General features: G+C 37.7%; 3 long non-coding RNA genes across 4 annotated transcripts in view; 1 reads left to right on the top strand and 2 right to left on the bottom strand.

The window, feature by feature from the left end:
* The window catches only part of LOC131239169 (uncharacterized), an 84,401-nt gene extending 79,921 nt beyond the window's left edge, over window positions 1–4,480 (bottom strand). The window contains exons 1-2 of the long non-coding RNA XR_009168073.1: window positions 3,671–4,480; window positions 2,330–3,116 (exon numbers count right to left, since the gene is read on the bottom strand). This is a non-coding gene — a long non-coding RNA (uncharacterized LOC131239169). The remainder of the gene's footprint in view (window positions 1–2,329; window positions 3,117–3,670) is intronic.
* Window positions 4,481–11,476: 6,996 nt separating this feature from the next.
* On the bottom strand, window positions 11,477–12,396 carry LOC131239168 (uncharacterized). The gene is made up of 2 exons (XR_009168072.1): window positions 12,322–12,396; window positions 11,477–11,741 (listed from the first exon to the last, which is right to left on the bottom strand). It is a non-coding gene; the product is annotated as an uncharacterized LOC131239168 (long non-coding RNA).
* On the top strand, window positions 11,793–20,137 carry LOC131239166 (uncharacterized). Of its 2 annotated transcripts, none has more exons than XR_009168071.1 (4): window positions 11,793–13,047; window positions 18,905–19,033; window positions 19,107–19,167; window positions 20,051–20,137. It is a non-coding gene; the product is annotated as an uncharacterized LOC131239166 (long non-coding RNA). The 2 variants fall into 2 exon arrangements; XR_009168070.1 differs by having other exon boundaries at window positions 19,894–20,137.
* The last annotated feature ends 785 nt before the right edge of the window (window positions 20,138–20,922 follow it).

The raw sequence follows: 20,922 nt of genomic DNA, 5'->3' as shown, positions 1-20,922 counted from the left end.
CATATTAATGTGTAGAAAAATTATTGTGATGAACAGAAATATGTTAGAGGTATTAATAGTACGTACAAAATGAAAAAAAGGAGGTTTTTAACTGGACAACAAGATGACATTTTGACCATGTTGTTTGAATACAACTTCTTAGATGATGGGAAGCACTCACTACATTTTTCACCATTATTCCCAATGTCAAGTCTCAATGCTGTCACTAAGAGAAAAGTTTTCTAGCAGAGCATTATGGTAACTAAGGCAAAGGGATCAGTTTGATTAATATCTTATAGTCCTTTTCTTATGCCCATCTCCTCGTCAAGAGCTGTGCTGAGAAGAAAGACTTATCTCTAAGTAAATTCAGTGCCCGACTTACAAATATAAATGGATAATTGACACGATAGAGCCTCTGGAAGTAGATATTGCAGAGTAGATAAAAATATGTAGGATGATCAATCCAAATAAGCGACAAGGAAGTTCATGACATATTGCAATGAGAAACAGTTTGGATAAATAAGATGAAGAAAAAGACTTACTTTTTAATTAAATCATATGAGAGATGGAATCATAAACAAAGCTAGATATTCGACACAAAAAAAAAGAAACCGAAAATTGACTTTGAGATTAGACATGGACTGTTCTGTAATAAAGTAACTTTTAATCCCTGAAAACCTCTTAAAACAGCAGCTCATCACCATGCCCCAGTCCAAAATAACCAGTATATGACAAATATAAAGAGAACGAAACATACGAAATTACTTAAAAGAAACTCAAAATTGCATACAAAGTTAAATATAACTCGAATTTTGTATTTGGAGAATATTAATAGCTGACGAATGGAGCAACTCCAGCTTTGTGAGCTATCTGATCCACTACCAAAAATAGTTCTGCAACAGTATTGCACCAACCTCGAAGGGAGGTACATAGAATTTGCTAAAGATCTAACGTTGGATCTTTGCTATGGGATGGCATAAGAGAGATCAAAGAAGTAAATTAGATGGGTCTGACCATGTAGTTAAACGCAAAAATCAAGCCTTTCCACTTCAAGTGGCCCAAGCTGCAAGAAACATGCACAGACAGCAAAACTTTGATAAGGCTCTACAGCCATCCTTTTTTTTTTTTAGGGGATCCAGCCATCCATTTCTTTCATGAAATTTTGCTAACATATGTAGGCAAGGGAATCTTCACAGTTGGACCCAACTTATGGACAGAGACCGGATCTCAAAAGTAATCATGACGATTCCTAGCACTTACAAATATGCCCTTATAGAGGGAAAAAAAAGGAAAAGAAAAGATGGTGTTTGTGTACCTTATGATACCACAACATAAAACAAACAACAATGCAATTTGATGAAGAGAGAGCACAAAACTCCCACAGAACAATGCGGTTCTACATGAGCCCAAATAAAATAATCAGGATGTAGAGATGATATTAGCATCTTACAAATATCAAGAAAAGAATAAGAAAACCTAAATTTGGGTTGCAAAATCACAAATGGCAGTATCTGTTTCTCTGGAAAAAAAAATAATAATAAGAGCCCAAATCAAGTTTTTTAAGAGGGATGGGAAATTGAAGATGGGACCCAATACGATAAAACCTTCTTAAACATATTCTAGCTAGGTCAATCGCCATGATAAAGGAAGCACGTCAAAACACAGAGCCTGAAAAGTGTGTGCATGTCCAACACAAGTGGTCTCTATTCCAAGGTAAGCATTTTAATATTTTCATGCCCATTTAACCATTTCCCACAAACGAACCGTTTGTCAGTGGTGTTTTCAGATATACTTCTCCCTTTTCTTATATCTGCTGTTCTAGTCCTTGTATTGATAATTAGAAATCAGAAATCTATATTCTTGTATCAGAGAGAAGAATACAAACTCTGTTAATGTTCTTGGTGATTTTGGGTATTTCATTTTACTTCATTGTCTATTGTGAGATGAAGTTTCAGATGGTCTACAATACATAATTCGCCAGCAATTCTACTTGCATATAGTTTCAGATGTTTCTAAAATGCAGTGTTAAGGGAAGACAATGTCCAGAGAAAATGCTTCTGATATGAGCCCGTTACAACTAATGCATAGAAATCAAAATGCCATAGGTAAATTAGCTGCATAATACTAACCAATATATAGATGTGGACAATTTTACAGCACAGTTTGACCAGATGGAGTGGTTTGTCCCAATTCTCTATTTTAATAGTGTAGACAATGTGATGACTAGAAACAATGAAGGCCTTCTGACTAGACCTGATCCAACATATTTATTCACATGGAAGAAATTTTACAACATGGTATGAGCACAAAACCAAATGCATAAACATAACATTTGATAATCTCCACAAACCTTGATAAGTGAGTCGCCAGCATAACCATTGCTAAGAAGACGTTGAGAGTGCCAACCCCGCATAGCACTAGCTGCAGCATCCCTTCTAACCCTAACTGGTCCTATAGCTTGACTTCTCCCCACCTGAAAGGATCAACTTCATAAGGATCATGGACCAAGAGTTAAAACCATTATCTTGGAAGTTCATTACATATCCTGTCAATGATTTTGTGTGCCTCAGATGGGCCATGTTCTGAAAACTACATTGATTGGAATCTGGGAAGGATCTTATCACCAGCCTTAAAGAGGAGGATGCTAAACGAGAATGATGAGTAACAGGCCACATTCAACGGGGAAAACTCATGAATTTACATGTTTTTGGCCTAGTGCTAAACCATATGGTGACCCACAAGATCTACTGCCCCAATCACAATATTTCCTATGCATGTTGTACTACATTCATGTAAAACCTTATTAATCTCTAATATAAAAGATTAATACGGCTTTACATGAATGTCTTCTGCTACACCTCACTGTTAGATTAGATGAAAACCATTGTTTACAAACAAGAAACTAACATTTGACATTTTGCAACTAAAAATCACAAAAAAATAAAAAATAAAAAATAAAAAATTAGAGTACCAAGTTTCAATCAGTTACCTCCCATGGATGGGCGCATTTCCAGCCTTCTCCTAACACACAAGTACGTTGTCCTAGCCATATGGTACAGTTCGTATGTGTCGTAGGATTCTCCAATATGAGGATTAATCAGTTCATGTAATGCAACCTTTTCGATCAGCACTTCTGCCTAAATTATAAGTAAAAGCGTAGATATATTTGTTGAAATCAGGACAGAGAATTTCATAAGGCCCAATTAATTTAGCAATATCTGACATCCATATCTAACCAACATCTGCAATGCATTCCATTGTAAAAGAGAGATTGAGAATGAGGAATGCTGTCTCTGGACACCCATCTTGAAGCAAACAACACAAACGCCCCCACATGTGCTGACATGGCACATGCAAGAACCATATTGTTCATAGGGTGATCCCAAAAAGTCTGTTCCATAGCCCAAGAATCAGTTGGTCCATTCATTAGATGGGCCAAAAGTACATGAAATGGGCAGTTAGAAAAAGAGAACCAGCAACCTACATTCAACATACATTTTGCCACTTGTATTTTGCCACTTGTTGATTCAATTGGCCTGATTTTTAGGACAGGACACAAACTCTAAGTGGACCAACAGATGAATCTCACGGATCCTACAGATATATGCCATGATAAAGAGTGTGGGGCATTTCTCTTTCACAACTTAATTAAAAAGAGTTTGTGACCAATAGATATACACAAATTTCATACCCATCGAAGTAGAGACTGGCTTTGCTCTTCTTGATTTTCCTTGATCACATTGCATCCTGATATCAGTTGCAACAGAACAATTTCAAATGAATAAACATCTGTCCTTACAGAAACTATGCCAAGGTATCTGCACAAGATAAATGCTGATAGCTCAGTTAAAAATTCCCACCAAAACCTAACCCAGAATCCATTACTCTCTCCCCCAACAGGCTCAGTTAAAAATTCATCAAGTCTAACCTGACTCATTTAGTGCCAGGCTCCACTGACCCTTTTACAGATTGGACATACACATGCATTCTTAAACCTGATCTCGTAGGCTGAACATGAATTCCAACATTCAACCTGATCTACCAAGATACAAACAACCATAAAACAAACCTGATTACATCATCACACGGTCCATTTTTGGAAATGAGTCCAAGACTTAGAGAGCAATTTGGCATCATCCTCCAAGGAATAGACGCTTTGGAATTTTCCATAAAACAGTAACACCGCATGGCAAGAAAATACCTGATTACATCGTCACAGTCCATTTTTGGTAAATATAATGCATCGAAGATCCTCTAATCCCCTTGTTTTACTAATGCAGTTAACCTTAAAGAAAGGAAAAGAAAAAGGAGAGTATCTGAGATAGTGAAGAGTGAAGAATTTACAGATTCTCCCAGTTCAAACTATCTTTTGCTAATTTTAGACAAATTTATATAGGAGTGTGGGCAGCAAATGCAGATATGAGCGGTGTATTCAGTCCCTTAAGGTTCTAAATAATGGTTAGGCATTTTCTTTTTATGAGCTGTTTCTTTTTTCTTTTTGTGGGCAGCAAATGCAGATATGAACGGTATATTCAGTCCCTTGAGGTTCTAAATAATGGTTAGGCATTTTCTTTTTATGAGCTGTTTCTTTTTTCTTTTTTTTTTTGGCCAATCTAATTCATGTATAGGTTGTGTTTAGAATTTTGTAAGATGGCTTGGGTCCCATTTACTGTTGGTGTTGAAGAGAGCTTTGGAAGGAGCCAAACATAATACAAGAGGCTGGGTTGGGAGAACCTAGGTGCTGCAGAGGCTGTCATGCTAATATCATGTTGCAGAAAACCTATGGAGAATATTTTAATACTCTAGCAAAGAGTATTGGATTATAAATAAGCACTTAATTAGAAATTGCATGTGGCATATGAATCATGAAGTTCTGTTGGATGGTAGAAAACGAAAAATATTTACGCAACAAACTGATGCCAAACACTAAACAGGTATGGACCACCTGATCAGAATCATCCACCTATCCTCGTCTTCCCACACATTCATTTCTGGTTCCTCATTTTTGTGATTCTCATCATATGAATATGTCATTTGGTGACTGTCCAAAATTTTAACCTATGTATCCTGACTATTCTTATACATAATAATTAGACATTTTAAAAAAAAAATAGATTTTATTTTAGTTTTTTCCCTATTTAACCATTTTTTAATTTTTAATTTAAAAAAAAACCATCAGCTTGAGCGATCGCATAAGTGATCATGTGATGGCATAAGCAATCAACCCAGGATTATGGCTTATGTGGGTTTATTTAATTTAAGAACCTTGCTCATTCTATGAATTTGTTACTCCTCAACCGTCCAATATTTTGCCCCATATGTCATGACCAGTCTTCTACCCATCATATAAAATTTCTCTTTCAGTTTTATTAGTATAAGGTAATTTTACAAATTTTCATAAGGACACATATACACTTTATTCACCATGCTCTAAATCTACAAGCAACATCTTTCTCAATCACTTCATCCTAGTTGGGTTTATCCAATGAGTGGCTTAGTAAGTTACTTAAGGCAATTTTACAAAATTACAGAGGCACACATCTTGACTTTATTCACCATGCTCTAAATCTTATAAGCAATATCCTTCGCTCCATCCATGTCCTTTCAAGACTATCGCTTGCTCGTTTAAAACTTTTAACTTATACTAATTCACTCCTAAACTGTATCTTCAGTTAAGCCATATATGTGCTTAAATATTTTGTTACAACTTCCACCCATGTCCCATTAGGCCTTTTATTTACCCTTTTATGACCTTCAAATTAAACCAACTAACATTATCAAAGATTAAATCTTTTGTTAGTACCTCCACCAATGTCCCTTTATGCCTTTTATTTGCCCTTTTGCCCTTTAATTTTATCTTTTACACTTGAAAATCATCCTGGTCGACTTTACCTCATATTATTACTCATTGGTGTTACTCATGACTTTTGTTGAATGTATTTGTTCTTATTTATGTCATTCATAGTCTTCTTAGACAGAAATTTCACAAAACTATGAAGGTATACAACTCCACTACATTCACCTATCTCTAAATATATATGTAATATTTTTCTCAATCACTTAATTTGGTTACATTTAACTTGGTCGACTCGACAAAACCTGTAATATGGTTTTTGGCTGTGCTCCCCCTCTCAATTGTTCTCCATGGTGTGGTCCATTTCAGTTTTCATTTGATTTAATTTTTAGTTCTATGAGTCTTTAAAAAAAGTTATTACCATGTGAGCGTGGAGGTAGAAAGAAATGATTTGAAAGCCGATAATTTAACTGAAGATATGTTCCTTAGCGGAGTGGCATGAAATAATAGGTGGTTGACCCAATCAGTTGGGACTAAATGCTTTGATGATGATAATGAGGATGAGGATGACGTATGTATGTATATCATTATCGTCATTGAAGCACTATCCCAGCTAATCTGAACTTTATAATTCTGTTATGTCCCTCTAGTCCATTCAGGTTGTATTCTTAACTAAATTGTTCTTGTTTAAATCTTCTGTTAGTACATCCACCCTTTTTACCCTTTAACTTACCAATCAACGTCTTGAAACTCGTTTATTTCCTTATCTTCATTGCACGTTGCCAAATCATCTCAATCTTATTACCTTTAATGTTTATCCAAACTTTCATTTAGAGCATTCATTCCTAATTTTGTCATTCTTTGTCTTCTCACACATTCACATCCGGTTCCTCATCTTTGCAATGCTCATCGTATGAATATGTCGTTTGGCGAATGTCCAAAATTTTAACCCATGTATCATAATTGTTCTTATACATAGTAATTAGATAGTTTTTAAAAAGTTTTAGATTTATTTTTTACTTTTTTTTCACCTATTAACCATTTTTTCAATTTTTAATTTAAAAAAAAAAACCATCAGCTTGAACGATCGCATAAGCGATCAATCAATGCCATAAGCGATCAACCCACGGTTATGGCTTATATGATTTTATTTGATTTAACAACCTTGCCCATCTTATGAATTTGTTATTCCTCAACTGTTTAACATTTTGCCCCATAAGTCATGACCATCATATAAAATTTCTCTTTCAGTTTTATTAGTATAAGGCAATTTTACAAAATTTCAGAGGAACACATCTACAGTTTACTCGCTATGCTCTAAATCTACAAGCAACATCTTTCTAAATCACTTCATCCTTGTTGGGTTTATCCGATGTGTGACTTAGAAAGGTACTTAAGGCAATTTCACAAAATTCTAGAGGCACACATCTCTACTTTATTCGCCATGCTCTAAATCTTACAAGCAATATCCTTCTTTCCATCCATGTCCTTTCAAGATTATCGCTTGCTTGTTTAAAACATTTAACTTGTACTAAATCACTCCTAAACTGTATCTTCAATTAAGCCATATATGTGCTTAAATCTTTTATTACAACTTCCATCCATGTCCTATTAGGCATTTTGTTTGCCCTTTTACAACCTTCAAATTAAACCAACTAACACTATCGAAGATTAAATCTTTTTTTACTACCTCTACCGTTGTCCCTTTAAGCCTTTTATTTCCACCTTTGCCCTTTATTTATTTATTTTACACTTGAAAATCATCCTGGTCAACTTTACCTCATATTATTACTCACTGGTGTTACTCATGACTTTCGTTGAATGTATTTGTTCTTAGTTATGTCATTCCTTGTCTTCTTGGATAGAAATTTCACAAAACTATCTAGGTATACAACTTTACTGTATTCACCTTATTCTAAATTTATACGAACCTTTCACAATCGCTTAATTTGGCTACATTCAACTTGGTAGACTCGACAAAACATCTAATATGATTTTAGGCTATTCTCCCCCTCTCAATTGTTCTCTGTGGTGTGGTTCATTTGAGTTTCCATTTGGATTAATTTTTAGTTCTAAGGGTCTATAAAAAAATAAAATAAAATAAAAATTATTACCTTGTGAGCGTGGAGGTAGAAAAAATGACTTGAACGCCGATAGTTTAATTGAAGATATGGTCCTTGGCGGAGTGGCGTGGCATAATAGGATTCATGTAGTTGACCAAATCAGTTGAGACAAAATGCTTTGATGATGATAATGAGGATGAGGATGACGTATGTATGTATATCACCATCGTCATCTAAGCACTAACCCAGCTAATCTAAGCTTTACAATTCTGTTATGTCCCTCCAATCCATCCAGGTTTTATTCTCAACTAAATTGTTCTTGCTTAATTCTTCTGTTAGTACATCCCCCCCTTTTAGCCTTCAATTTACCAATCAACTCCTTCAAACCCGCTTAGTTCCTTATCTTCATTACACATCGCCAAATAATCTCAATCTTATTACTTTTGTTGTTACTCCTAACTTTCATTTAAAGCATTCATTTCTAATTTTGTCATTCCTTGTCTTCCCACACATTAATCTCCGGTTCCTCATTTTTGTGATGCTTATCGTATGAATATGTTGTTTGGTGACTGTCCAAAATTTTAATCTATGTATAATGATTGTTCTCATACATTGTAATTAGACAATTTTAAAAATGTTTTAGATTTTTTTCCTTTATTTACCATTTTTTCAATTTTTAATGATTAAAAAAAAAAAAACTATCAGCTTAAGCGATAGCATACCATGCGATGGCATAAGCGATCAACCCAAGGTTATGGCTTATGTGATTTTGTTTGATTTAAAAACCTTGTTCATCCTATTAATTTGTTATTCCATAATTGTCCAACATTTTTCCCTATATGTCATGACCAGTCTTTTATCCATCATCTAAAATTTCTTTTTCAGTTTTATTAGTATAAGGCAATTTTACAAAATTTCAGAGGGACACATCTACACTTTATTCACCATGCTCTAAATCTGCAAGCAACATCTTTCTCAATCACTTCATCCTAGTCGGGTTTATCCAATGAGTAGCTTAGAAAGGTACTTAAGGCAATTTCACAAAATTCCAGAGGCACACATCTCAACTTTATTCACCATGCTCTAAATCTTACAAGCAATATCCTTCACTCTATCCATGTCCTTTTAAGATTATCACTTTCTCGTTTAAAACACTTAACTTGTACTAACTCACTCCTAAACTGTATCTTCAGTTAAGCCATATATGTACTTAAAATCTTTTGTTACAACTTCCACCCATGTCCCATTAGGCCTTTTATTTGCCCTTTTGCGACCTTCAAATTAAACCAACTAACACTATCAAAGATTAAATCTTTTGTTACTACCTAATCCAATGTCCCTTTAGGTCTTTTATTTAAAGTTTTGCTCTTTATTTTTTTTTTCACACTTGAAAATCATCCTGGTCAACTTTTCCACATATTATTACTCATTGGTGTTAGTCATGACTTTTGTTGAATGTATTTGTTCTTACTTATGTCATTCATTATTTTGTTGGATAGAAATTTCAAAAAACTATAGAGGTATACAACTCTAATACATTCACCTAGCTCTAAATTTATACGGAATATTTTTCTCGATCGCTTAATTTGGATAAATTCAACTTGGTGGACTTGACAAAACTTCTAATATGGTTTTTGGTTCTGCTCCCCCTCTTAATTGTTCTCTGTGGTATAGTCCATTTGAGTTTTCATTTGGATTAATTTTTAGTTTTGTGGGTCTTTAAAAGTAACCATTACCATGTGAGCGTGGAGGTAAAAAGAAATGACTTGAATGCCAATAATTTAACTAAAGATATGGTCCTTGGCGGGGTGGGGTGGCATCATAGGATTCATGTAGTTGACCCAATTAGTTGGGACAAAATGCTTTGATGATGATAATGACGATGAGGATGACGTATGTATGTATATCATCATCATTATTTAAGCACTATCCCAAATAATCTAAGCTTTACAATTCTGTTATGTCCCTCCAATCCATCCATGTTGAAACTATTCTTGCTTAAATCTTCTGTTAGTACATCCACCTTTTTTAGCCTTCAACTTACCAATCAACTCCTTCAAACTCGTTTAGTTGCTTATCTTCATTGCACGTGGCCAAATAATCTCAATCTTATTACCTTTACTGTTACTTTTAACTTTCATTTAAAGCATTCATTCCTAATTTTGTCATTTCTTGTCTTCCCACACATTCATCTCCGGTTCCTCAATTTTGCGATTGTCATCGTATAAATATTTCATTTAGTGACTGTCTAAAATTGTAACCCATGTATAATGATTGTTCCTATACATAGTAATTAGACAGTTTTGAAAAAGTTTTAGAATTTTTTTTTTTTCCATTTATTAACCATTTTTTAATTTTTTAATTTAAAAAAAAAACTATCAGCTTGAGCGATAGCATAAGCGATCATGCGATGGCATAAGCGATCAACCCAGGGTTATATGACTTATGTGATTTTGTTTGATTTAACTATCTTGCTCATCTTATGAATTTGTTATTACCCAACTGTCCAACATTTTGCCCCATATGTCATGACCAGTCTTCTACCCATCTTATAGAATTTCTCCTTCAGTTTTATTAGTATAAGGCAACTTTACAAAATTTCAGAGGGACACATCTACACTTTATTCATCATGCTCTAAACTTACAAGCAACATCTTTCTCAATCACTTCATCCTAGTCGGGTTTATCCAGTGAGTGGCTTAGAAAAGTACTTAAGGCAATTTCACAAAATTTCAGAGGCACACATCTCTATTCCATTCACCATGCTCTAATTCTTACAAGCAATATCCTTTGCTCCATCAATGTACTTTCAAGACTATCGCTTGTTCGTTTGAAACCTTTAACTTGTATTAACTCACTCTTAAACTGTATCTATGTGCTTAAATCTTTTGTTACAACTTCCATCTATGTCCCATTAGGCCTTTTATTTGCCCTTTTACAACCTTAAATTTAAACTAACACACACTATCAAATAATAAATCTTTTGTTACTACCTCCACCCATGTCCCTTTAGGCCTTTTGTTTGCGCTTTTGCCCTTTATTTTCTTCTACACTTGAAAATCATCTTGTTCGACTTTACCACATATTCAACAAGTGCTCCTACAATTTTTTAGTAAGAAACTGCTACAATATTGTCTATGAATATGTATTTTCTTTGCTAGTTAGGTGCAAATTGAGAGAAGAAATAATGTTGATGGGGCCTTTGATACTTGCTTGTTAGATGGAAATTGAGAGAAGAAACAACACTATTGGAGCCTTTAATACTTCTGGAGTGTTTGTGAATATTATACTTTATATAGAGCTTAACTTTCAACAGAGCTTAGAAAATCTCTTACTTTTGAAACTACTAAACTCCAATGGAATTGTGTTTATTCCACATCATAATAATGTTTTTTTAGCGTATTAACCTGAACGATGTCCAGTTTCAAAAGTGTCCATGGATTAGAAGGTAGGATTGTTCAACCAATCTTTTTTTAAAGGTAATTGTCCAACCGATCTCTGAGTGACTCAGTAACAGTGGGACTCACAAGTTAGTCAGTTTAACTTGAGTTAAATTTTTTTCATGTGTATGATATCTCAGTGCCTACATATTTCATGTGTCCAACCAATCTTTTAGATCTGACTTCTTTTAGTATCTGTATTAGTTTTTTTTTTTTTCTTTTTTTCTTTTTCTTCAGAATTTCATGTCTTAAACTGCTAGATCTGATGCGATCTTTGTGAAACTACGTCATGAAACAATGGTGATATTGTTTGTGTTTTTCTTGGTTTTGCTGTCCGAATTAGGAAGCGGGGAATGATCAAATTACAAATACCTTCCTTGGCATTTCTGCTAGATCTGGGCTCCAAATTGCAATTGTGTTATTTTCGATTTTGACCTGAACAAGATTCAACTGCCAATTCAAGGGCTACTTTCTTATTAAGAAATGCTAGTACGAATAGAGAATAGTTAGTTTTCTTTTTTTTTTTGTTATTCCTCCATGATCGTAAACCTAACAAAATTCAATTCATCAGGTGTCCAAACATAGCCAAGGGGTTCATTTGGATGCCTGTAAATGGGCCAAGTTGTAAATGATTACATTTACACTCTGTATTTGGATGGCCTTTTTTGCCTGTAAATCATTTTTAGGCTGTAAACAATTTACAGCATTTACCCTCATTTCATTTACATGCAAAAAGTTCATATTTCATTTACATGCAAAAAATTCAGATTTCATTTACAGGCCCTCCACTTACAGCCTAACGATTATAAATGGAAAGATTGGCTCTCCATTTACATGACTTAAACAATTTACAGGCTATCCAAACACAGACGATCCTTTACCTGTAAATCATTTACAACTTAGCACCATACAGGACAGGCTGTAAATGACTTACAGGTGTAAATTACCTGTAAATCATTTTTAGGCATCCAAATGACCCCTAAGTCTATCAGATTCTGTACAATTCAATTTAACTGGGGTCCAGTTCAAATCACTTGGAGTAAACTGAACAGAAGTCAATTCAGGTGGATGCATTTTTCAGGAGGCAATGCAAAGTGGAGTCAATCTGCATAAGATGGAGTTTCGAAACTGCTTTAAAAAAAATATTTACAACTCTATCCAGTCTTGTAGTTCTTTTTTCTTAATGGGAATGTCTCACCTGCAACCATCGGGTTGTTTCTTTTGAATCAGACATCGGGTGTTTGACTCTATGCAAATATGTGGCCTGACTGATAAGCGGAGTGATCTGATTTTGCACCACTGATCTTCATGGTGAGCCCACCTTGTGCATGTCTAGAATGTCCTACAAGCATGTTGGCGTGTGTGAGAGGAGAATGCCAAAAGTTTTATTTGAGCACACTTGGCATTGCTCTATAACACAAGCAGTGACTATACCAGCTAGTTTCAGTGTTTTCACTTCTTTTCCTTTAAAAAAATTAGGTCAAGGATTCTATTGTTTCAAACTCTTCCTGGTTCATGTATTTTTCTATTTTATGGTTTTATGACCTCTAAATTTCACATTGATAATGTGTTACAGTGTTTGAAGATGGAAGGTATTCAATATTCTGGTGCTTATGCATCGATGGGGGTTGATAATAGCTTGTGGATGGATAATTTCTGCAATAATTTTAGAGTTGAAGTAATTCAACTTACAAAAGATGAGATTGAGTTTGATATGATCAGGATTGATGCTTCACTAGCCAATGCATTTAGGATGATCCTCATTACTAAGGTATATCTTTAAAATTGGTCTGTTTTTCTTATATTTTTCTTTCTAATTTTCCAATTGGGTTTCATCCAAGTTGATTTGTTTGTTTGGTATTCCTTTTTTTTTTTTTTTAAAATAATTTATTACTTGGGCTGATGTTTGGAATCTTTGGATATTAAAGTTTACTTATTTATATTCTTCCTTTTGTGCGGTGATCATTGTTAGTGATTTCGTTTTTTTTTGTTTGGGGGGGGGGGGGGGGGTTATCAATTAAGTTAATTTTCTTTTTCATGGTGACCATTGTTAGTTTTTTTTTTTCCCACATGAAATTGAAAGTCCTTCTGGATAGGGATCTTGCAGAATTAGGATTAAGCTCTAATCTCGATTTTGATGACCCATGCCCTTCATGTCAGATTCGAAGGTGCTGGCAATTCTTTTCTCCTTTCAATCACAATTTTCAATCATTTAGTTTCTTTTTCCAACTTAAAATAACTGTGATTATGCAGGGAAACTTCCTTTGTGTGACAGAATCTGATTTGGGGGATACGGGGCTTGCTTGATGTAAGACCCGACCCGAGTGCGGGTGTGTGCATGTGTGTGTAGGAGTATGCATTTTGTTTCTCTTGTTCCCGCTGTCCTACCAGTCGAATCCCAGCGACCCGCGACCCTCCAATAGTGTTTACGGTCATCCTTAAGTCCGGTCATGTAGACCCGACTCGGATCGACCCAAAACCTATACCATCTTGTTCGCATCGTCGTTGCGGTTCCGACACAGCATCTTGTGCGTTCATCCGACGCGTGGATCATAAGTTGTGTACATCTCATTTCTAGCCCTTGATCATGATCATGTGGCCCACTTAGGAGTAGTGCATGTGGTCTCCACTCCCTTTTTGCACAAGTTCCAACACACACTACCTAAACGTCCATATCTTACACTACCAACAACACCCACACCACCCAAACCTCCATATCTTACACTACCAACACCACCCACACCACCCAAACCTACCCTACCCTAGCAACATTGTTTGTATCACCATAGGGTATGATGGTTTTCTCTAACCTAGGTGGAGAGAGCAATGATGACTCTCCTACAACTCTCTCCCTCTCTCTTTCTTCTCATTCTCTCTATCTCTCCCTCTCCTCTCTCTCTTGCAAGCTTCCAACATTCCAGCCCCTTTTCTTTCTTATTTCCTCTTCATCTCGCCATTGCAATCCCATCTTGGCCATTGATTCATGACCCTTGAAGCTTGAGGTTCATGGTGATGGTAGAAGCTTGAAGATCGAAGAGGTGGGTGCTCTTCTTGGCTTCATCTCTCCTTCTTCTTCCCTTCTTCCTTCCTCTTTTGCTACATGCATGGGAGCATGTAGGGCCTACCAATCCATGGTGGAGGCCCTATATGGTTCCTAGGATGAAGGCCAAGGGCCTAGATCCTTCACAATCCATTCCATGGAGGGCCATTTTCTATGGACCCACCATGATGATCTCCTCTTATTTCTTGCATCTCATGGGCCACCTAGGCCTTTGCATGCATGTAGGGAAGGGATTCCTACCATCCAGCAACTTATTTTGATGTATCTTGGCTTACATGTAAGAGTATGATATAGTGATGGTGTGGATTTGTGTGTGGGTGGTCTATTAGTGGCGGGACCTCCCACCTATGGCTGATCTTGCTCCTTCTCTCCCTCCTTTCCCTTATCTTCTTCTGTACATTCTCTGATGATGTGTGGTCCACCAAAGTAGGTCAGCAACATCCCAAGCCCTTAGCAAGATGGGACGTCCAAGCCCACCTTGATTGGACGTCCGGGCCCAATCATGCATGCATGGTTTGGATGGCCTTTAAAATAGATTTTCACGGAGGATTGAGAGCTCTGATGGGTCTGGAATTTTGTGAACCTATCAAGGTGGACTCCACATGAGGAATTAGGGCCATGGACCCTATGATTTATTTACATGGGCTGAAATGTGGACAACCTATGTTGCTGTCTAGATTTTAGGTCCAGTTGGAGCATGTGTTTTGAGCTATGATTTAGACCTATTTGCAGGCCCCTTTATTTCAAATTTCTTTAAGGATTTTGTAGTGTGTGGACCTCACTTTGATATGGTATGGGGCCTACACCCTACCTCCCATGATTGAGGCCCATGGATTGGGCCAAAGATGGCTAATTGTCCAGAAATTTCTAGATAGTTCAGCAATGCAGTATGGAAGAAAACACTATATTCACCTGACTTTCTGGAAGAAGTGGGCCACCCCAGTGGACCCTACTTGTTGTCCAGATGTAGGGCTACCTTTTCCTCAATTTTTCAAGGGTTTGGGTGGGTCCAGGCCCACTCTATGTGGTCCCAAACATGGGGACAGTTATAATTCCAGCAACAACCAGATTTCTAGACAGATTGTAATCCTGAATTAAAATAAAATACTTCTGAGTATCCAAAAATCATGAAATTTTGTGGAGATGTGGTCCACCCATGGTAGGACCCACCTACCAATTTTTGGGGCCAACGTACCCCTGTGCACACCGTGGAAAGGGCTGGACCGGCCCACCACGTTGGGATGTCTAGGTCAGACAGATTTTTGGACAGACTGCTTTCTTTAAATTAATTAAAATACTTTTAGTTATCCAAAAAATTGTGAAATTTTGTAGAGGTGTGGACCACCTATGGAAGGACCACCTTGCAAATTTTCAGGACCATCGGGCCCCTATACCGACCGTGGTGCGGCCTGGAGTGGCCCACCAAGCTGGGGCATCCAGCCTTGGCTGGCCGTCCAGGCCACCTTGTGGGCCCACCTTGATGAGTTTTGTCGTCCCACCTTCCATCCAATCTTGGTCCATGTGGGACATAGCCACCTCCCTCTATAGTTTCCATTTTTAGGGTCTATTTGGGTGAGTTTTGGGCCAATTACCCAGGCCCATAAGGCTGCCCACCATGGGACGCCCAACCCATTGGGCTGCTGTTGGACGTCCAGTCCAGCAGTATGGTCCATCTGATTTATGTGTTAAATCTACTCCTTTCATTTGGTGGGCCCCCCGGTGACATGTATGGGTCACCAAGAACTAAAATAAACATATAATTTAATTAAAATTTGAATTTCCAGCTATGCCAGATTGTGGGTGGGTTGGAATTTCAGCAATAGGCCCATGGTTGCTGCCCATAAATGGATGTTTTGAGGCAGCATGGTCCACTAAAATTTGGGGATATTGTTATACATATCTTGCCTTATTTTTAATTAGATTTTGGGCTTAATTAGTGCATATTTAAGGCCCATTCCAATTGGGCTTTTTTTGGACTAGTCTTCTTAGTTATTTGTTGGGTTTTCCTAGGCCCATTGTCTTGAAACTTTTTGATAGGCCCATTGGACCTTTGGGGCCTATATTATCATGTCATTGTGATGGGTTTTATGGGCCAAATACTCAAGTAGTTGGGCTCTTGCTTGCCCATTAAAATAAACCAATACTTGGGCCGAGATGTGAGGCCCAACTTACTTGTTTTAAATATAAGGATCACCCATATGCTGGAATAATGGGCTGCCCATTAGGCCCACCACAATGAGTGGACCCATGATCTTTATGGTTAGGCCCAAACCTTGCTTGAGGGCCTACCATGTTGCCTATGTATTGGGCTTAGTGTATGGCCCACTAAACCATGGATTGCTTGGGCCTTGGACTTTACTTTATATGCGTAGCAGACTCCCTTTTGCCACCCAGTTGAGGTTGGATGTCCTCCTTGGTGGCCCTAAGGTAGGCCCATAGGGTCCTCATAGGTGGTTGAAGGCCCACCTTGGACCTTGTTAGGACCGTTTCCTCTTTGAGGCTTTATGACTCTCTTAGCTTGTGGGCCATCTCAAAGTATTGGGCCCCTACTAGAGGACTTCACTTCTCCTTAGAGTACCTGTCTATGTATCTAGACCTTGTCCCTCCTTGGGAAGGAAGAATATATTCTATAGGTAGCGCACTTACATCATCGTGACCCATATGCATCATCTGTGTAAATTGATTGTATTGTGTGGTGGTCATTGAGGGATGGAGTTTCTCCGCTTGTGCCTGAAGCTAGTGCATGATCTGTATGTGTGACTCATCATTCATAATGATACCGCCCTTGCTTTATCAGGGCCTTGCCTCCACAGGGACATTCGTGGATGGCCGTATGTGTGGACACCAGAAATATTACTTAAGCATACCAGGTATATAGGATGCCCATGGGTGAAATTTTCAAAACTTCCATGGTACCAAGGATCTGCCCCAACGCCGTAACCGAGTAGAAACTATAAGCGCACGAGGGCCTTATACTGTTAGGCCGCGACTCCCACTGTCGTGTAGTCGGTTGAGTAGGGGTGTGGCCTTACTCGCCAGATGTAAGGAGGCATTACTAGGCTGAGTTTGACCAGCTCGTAAATTGGTCAGCTACCGTCAGGCCTTGCTGGTGATTGACTATCCACAAGCAGGTAGTGAGGTCTCTTACGCTTGTTTGACTGTGCGGGGTCTGTAGAGCGGCAGTCATCCAGTAATGTAATGGACTCCGGTGATTTTCTTATGATTGGAAATGTACTTGATATGTGGATTGGTTATGAGCACTGGCACTACTCTGCATCGCATTCGCATCGACTGTATAAGCCCCTTCATGCATTGCCTTGATATGACGCCCAATACTAATTGCATCGTATTCATGATAAGCCTTGGTAAGGCTAGTGATATTGTCATTGAGCATGTTTCTCTTCCTGTACCTCCTATTATTCTTTTGCGCACTATTGTCACACACTTTTACCACCCTCTAAGCTTCTATAAGCTTATGCACGATTGATGCGTGCAGGAGATCCTAGGCAGGCGTCGTAGCGGCAGAGCTTGGAGTAGAGTTGAGCTTGAGGACCTTAGTGTTGCAGACTTTTCTCTCCTTCTTTTATTATCTTATGTATGTCTTTCTGGACCTTATGAAAGCTTGTAAAAGTTTAAATTCATAGTGGATTTTGCAATGTGTTCCTTTGTTATTTTCGAGATTTTACTTGCTATGATCTTGGGTATGCTCGTATTGAAAATGGTTATACGGTTATGGAAATCCTCCTTGTGGGATCCCAGGATCGGAACCCGCCTCAGGACCCGAGAATGGGGTACTACGGAGGCTGTTACGGCCAGAACCGGCTATCGGGTTCCTTATGAGTCCGGTTACCGAGTCTGGGGCGTGACACCTGATTTGGCAAGATCTCATTCCCAAATGGGTACTATATAAGAAGTTATTATTCTGAAGACTATGGAGCTGTTCATTTTTTTTAAGGCTATGGACTCATTAATCAGTCATACCTACCAATTTGAATCCCCATTCAGGAGGGATTCTCTATCATATGTTTTCAGTGAATTGACATTTGCTTGCACTACTCTGTCATGGTTATTTCAATTCAGTGTGAGGACATTTCGACAGGCAATACTCTTGTTGTTTGGGGTAGAGTGGAAAACATAGCCAACCTTTATGCAGGCTGCCATTTCCACTTTTGATGCTACAAATCACAAATGAGATAAGAGTAAGAAGGTCCCAATCTTATCTCACTTGTGAGTTGGACACAACACACTTGTCATGGTTTCTTAGCAAATAAGTCTTCTAAAATTGTCTTCCATTTTAGGTTCAACTGTTCTCAGTTGGATCTCTTTTTCATGTTTGAAATTGGCTTTCATTTTCATTAGTCTCTCACAGAGTTTCCATTGTCCTCTTATGTGCTTAATGTTGGGATGTTGCATCATCTAGTTAGCATTATTTGCCTTTACTTTTCCTTTTTGTTTATAACCATCTTTTGAGATGGTTGGTTCAGTTGTTTTTTGTTGCATTGAATGGTTGGTGTAGACAATCACTTTTTTATTTATTAATTTAAGTCATGGTCTCCTTTGCATGCAGCTTCCTACAATCGCTATTGAAAAGGTCCTTGTTGCAAACAACACATCGTGGTCCAAGATGAAGTCCTAGCCCATAGGTTGGGCCTTACTCCCATCAAAGCTGACCCAAGGCTGTTCGAATATGTTTCAGGTTGACAGTTTGTTGACTTTTTTTTTTCTTTCATTAATTTGAATTGGGCTTATTTGTACATTTACTTTGGTAGAAAATGACTCACAATATCTTGGTGTGGTTCAATGATCCCCAATTACACCTTTGGTCAACAGGTTAGATTTCAGTCTATGCCTTCATGTATTTAGATTAATTTGGATAAGTGGAGAGTTGTTTTATTTTGATGGGCCTGTCTTCATCATTAGAAGCATCTTGTTGAGGATTGAGTTAGATGGTGAATCATTTTTTAGTGGATTGGATGATTCATTCACTAATTTATCAAAGGGGACCAAGTTAGATGGTGAATCATTTCCCATGGGATCAACTTGAATCATTGTATAGGAACCGTAAATCACAAGATTCCAATAACAAAATTTGTTCCCATAGGTAATTTATCCGTAACTAAAGCCATGCATGAGTACCATGTCTGTTAGCTACATATGTAATAGTACAACTGCATGCATGAGCCGGTTTGACTCATTTTTAGTAACCATATGCATGAGCTATGGACACTGTTTATGTAATCAATGGTGCAGCTTAATTTTTGTGTCCAACAATTCTACCATGTTTGAATGCTTCTATCTATTGATGCCATGAGAGTTGTTTTTCTTTTTGTTTTTGTTTTTTTTTTCTGTCCTTCCACCCCCCCCCCCCCCCATTGCTGGCTTTTAGTATCTTTCTATGCAATTAAAAAAAGCAACTAAAAGAACCATGTTTCACAAAGCTGACATCTAATGCTAATTAGAATGCATGAATTGTCTCCGACATTAGTTGTTTGTGATAGCTTAATCAAACTGCTGACTCTAAAAGGCACAACTGTTCTATTCCGTGTCATGCTTCAGCTCCAAACATGTTAGCTAATGGCAAGTCGAGAAGGCACTGTTCGATTATGAGGTTGGAAGCACCAAATATTCTGACAGTACAATGGAGAATCTTTGCCTGAGAGCCATGACAGTACAATTGATTTTTTTTGTATGTATGTATTAGGTACTTCTTAAGGTTTTTCTTCAAGGGATTTGATATGTGGAAGGAAGAAACTGTAATGAAGGTAAAAAATCAAAGATGGTTGCTTTGTTTTTTGCGTTCTTTGTGCAGGAAATACTACTATGTCCATCTATTTTCCATATCATTTTTGGGCATGAGCCCAAAAACCAGACATATCCAAATCTCAAGCGGACCACACCACACGAAAATAGTGGTGATTGAATGCCCACCATTAAAAACTTCCTAGGGCCCATTGTAATGTTTATTTTCCATCCAACCTGTTGATTAGGTCACAGAGACCTGACTACAACCAAAATTTTGTGGCCCCAAGAAGTTTTTAATGGTGAGTGTTCAATCACCATTGTTTCCTATTGTGTGGTCTATATGAGATTTGGATCGTCCTCATTTTTGGTTATTGGCCATAAAATGATCTGAAAAAATGGATGAATGGAGTGGATAAAACACATACATCATTGTGGGGGCCATAGAGCAGTAACTACTGGCTACTGAGCAGTAGGCAATCCGCTTTCTCAATCAAGACTGTTCCCGAGGACGGAGAGGATTTTCTGCACACATCATGTGACGCTAGAAAAACAGGTGGTTAGTAGAACATATGCATCACGGTTAGGGCTGTACACGAACCGGGCTAGCCTGATTAACTCGCTCGACTCGACTCGAAAAAGCTCGACTCGGCCCGACCCGGAATTGAGTTCGGGTCGGGACAGGCCATTTTCTTCAGCCTGAAACTGAGTTCGGGCCGAGTTCGGATAGGTTTCAGTTCGGCCCGAAACCCGACTCGACCTAGCCCGACTTGGCCTATATATATATATATATATATCCTAAATTCTTACCCAGTTACCCTAACCATTTACAACAATCCAGGCCGT

Source organism: Magnolia sinica, chromosome 3 (genome assembly GCF_029962835.1).
Source record: "Magnolia sinica isolate HGM2019 chromosome 3, MsV1, whole genome shotgun sequence".
Taxonomy (NCBI): domain Eukaryota; kingdom Viridiplantae; phylum Streptophyta; class Magnoliopsida; order Magnoliales; family Magnoliaceae; genus Magnolia; species Magnolia sinica.
The sequence above is the reverse complement of the archived record's forward strand: the minus strand, read 5'-3'. Positions and strand labels throughout refer to the sequence as shown.